Source organism: Lathyrus oleraceus, chromosome 5 (assembly GCF_024323335.1).
Source record: "Lathyrus oleraceus cultivar Zhongwan6 chromosome 5, CAAS_Psat_ZW6_1.0, whole genome shotgun sequence".
Classification (NCBI taxonomy): Eukaryota; Viridiplantae; Streptophyta; class Magnoliopsida; order Fabales; family Fabaceae; genus Lathyrus; species Lathyrus oleraceus.
In genome coordinates, this window is record NC_066583.1 from 438,235,893 (window position 1) to 438,238,977 (window position 3,085).

The following is a 3,085-nucleotide window of genomic DNA, read 5'->3' on the forward strand; positions in this document are numbered from 1 at the left end:
ATTTTATTTTTAAAAAGAAAATAATTTTTATATTTTGGAATACAAAATATATTTTTTAAAATTATTTTCTAAAAAAAATATATTTTTTATTTTTATAATTTCTTTTTTCAAAAAAAGTATTTTTTATTTTTAATAATAAAAAATATTTTTAAATTTCCAATTTTTTTCACTCTCAATAGTTGTCTTCTTCTTTTTATGAAAAACATATTTATATAATTAAATCAATTTCTAAAAGAAAACTGATTATGAAACGGTTTTAAACTGAATTAGAATTGTTTAAATTAAACGGTTTAGTTTATTAACCATTTAAGTGGTTCAATTTTTGTATGGTTCAAATTTAATTCAGTTTATTAATATAGTTTGGTTAATCATATTTCTTCACACTCCTACCGGCAATCATTCTTCTTCTAAATTATTGTGAAAAATGTGTGGTGAATTAAGTCAAGGTTGGTTAACGAAAGACAATTATTCGCACAGAGGGCTCTGTAGAAGTGTCCAAATAATCGGAGAAGGATAAGGTCTACAACCAATCAATCATTTTTCTTCTATACAAAACCCCACATAATTTCATTAGTTATCGTGTTTTAATACGGAAGATGGGGGTTTGAACATGGAGCTCTACAACAGTCTCCAAGCATTTGAAGAATGAAGAGGTATGCACATTCAGTATCCTTTTCATTCCATTTTTATTGTGAAAGGATTTTGCATAATGAAAAAATGGGTGATTTTAAATTAGAAATTAACTACGATAATAAAACAACCAAAAGGAAAGTGATAAAAATAAACAAACAATACAACCTGAGAGTGAAGAATATATTTTGCCAAATGGAAAATAGTAGAGCAAATAAAATAGATTTGCAAATAAACGAGATTTGAGAACCAATAACCAAAGAATCAAATGAATTACCATATGTTCATAAATTAATTTGATCAAATCAATCAATTTTTACTAATTAAAATTAATTATTAAGATTATTCAATTGAAAGTTAATTCAATTGGTTAATCAAATTCATTAAATTCGATTAGCAAAATTAATTAACTAAAAATAAAAACTAGTCACATAATTTTACTAATTAAAATGAATGCATTAACAAGATTAAAAAAATAAATATAGTGGGTGTGAGAAATCAGAATGGGATGTGATAGAAAAAGTATTACTTAGGCCTAAACAAAAAAAACACATAGGTATGTACATAATTATTTCAATTTTAAAATTCAGCACCAATAAAAAATTAACATGTGGCCAAATTAAATTAAATAATAATAAAAAAGAACAAGTATAATAGAAAAGAAAAAAAAGAGAGAGACTATAGCTTTAACGAATGTGAAAACGCAGAAGGAAAGAAAAAGCTCATTACCGTTCTCACATAAGCGCTTCTCCAAAGGGAAAAAACGATTCTCAAATGCGATTCTTCCCTACGATTCACGGTTCTGCGATAAGGCTTCTTGCAACGACATGATGACCAAGTCGCCTGGATTCAAGCTCGCGACAACAACGACCATCCACTCATGATTCACGGTTGGATTTGACTCATAATTGGTTTAGTGTTTCGAATCTAAGTTTAGTTTTAATTCGTTTAGGTTCAGAACTTATGGTATTTTGATTCACGTTTTTTCTTTACGGTTTGTGTTACGATTTCAATCGTTTGCGTTTTCTGTTTTAGTTCTGATTGTGGTTTGAATTACTACTGAAGCGAACAGACCTAATCACAACAAAGTTGGAAGAATTTTACCTGTTGAAGCGAAAAAGAGAAAAAAATGCAGCTTTCGATCTTGCTCACAAGGTGTTCAATGAAATTCCTCAACCAATCTTTTGCTTCTTATTTTGGTTTGTGCTATTTGCTTCTCTTTCTTGCTTATATTGCTTTGTTGTTTTCTTGCTACTTGAATTCTGATTTATTTATTTTTGTTACTATTGCTTTGGCTTATTGAGCTCTTGAAAGGGGTGATGATAATAAAGATTAAAGAGTGGTGACTATGATGAAATTTGGAGATTTGTTGAAAGTTGAACGTGGTTGAATGTTGTGGATTAATGGAGTGAATTATGGTGAAGAATTTTGATTGAGATAGAGATGGATATAGGTTGTGGAGGTTTGTTCAAGTTTGAAGATGTTTGGAGAATGGAGATTGTTAAAGATGGTGGTTTGAAGGTGGTTATAGTGGTGGTTTGAAGATTGAAAACGAAGTTTAATTGTGTAGAGGAAAAGATGAAGATTGGAGAGAATGAGGAAAGTGATGATGTGGTGAGAATGATGAAAATTATGAATTGTGATTAGCCTTTCATGGTGATGATGAGTGAAATTTAAATAAAATAGAAATGGAGGGGAAGGTGGTTAGGGTTCAATTATTCATAGCCTTTGGATTGTAATCCATATGATAAGTTTAAGAGAGGATGAGATTGAATCTCGAAGTTAGTTGGAGATTGTATTAGTTTTAGTGATTGAGATTGTTAGAGGTAGTTATGATAGTTAGAGATTTGTTAGAAAGGAGATGTAAACTAAAATATCATGTAAATGCAAATGTGTGACAAATTCAAATTGAAATACAAATTTGAAATGTAAAATGCTAATTTAGTTATAATATGTAAATAGATGTAAAATTGAAGGATGTGATGCAAATGCGAAATTCAATTTTGTGAAGCAAATGTAATGTAATTTTGGTAAAGTAAAAGCATTTTTTTATTTGAATAAAATGTACCTTTGTTTCATTCATCCCAAAATAGATTTTTCCTTATGTATAGATAAAGCAAAATACAAACTTTTAGATGTATTATTAGAATAAAAATGAAAATGCAACAAGATTAAAAAATGTTAACTCTTGACTTTTTAATCTTTTCCTCTTCTTTTTTTTCCTTTTTTTTCTAAAATGAATTCTAACAAAATGTAATTAAAACTAAAAATACAAAAATGAAAATAGAAGGAGCATAAAGTTAAACTCTTGACTTTTACTCAAAGCATGCAGATGAAAGCCAATGATGCCGAAGGATTCATGAATGGAGAACTAACTGCAAAAAGTCAACTCTTGGACTAGTTATCTCTAATTATCAATCATAAATGATAGTTATGTTTTTCAAAGACACAAATG

General features: G+C 28.3%; 1 long non-coding RNA gene across 2 annotated transcripts; it reads left to right on the forward strand.

Moving 5' to 3' along the window:
* Nucleotides 1-1,230: 1,230 nt before the first annotated feature.
* Nucleotides 1,231-2,583, forward strand: LOC127085306 (uncharacterized). 2 transcript variants are annotated; one of them, XR_007789079.1, is made up of 2 exons: nt 1,231-1,520; nt 1,696-2,583. It is a non-coding gene; the product is annotated as an uncharacterized LOC127085306 (long non-coding RNA). The 2 variants fall into 2 exon arrangements; XR_007789080.1 differs by having other exon boundaries at nt 1,703-2,583.
* The last annotated feature ends 502 nt before the right edge of the window (nt 2,584-3,085 follow it).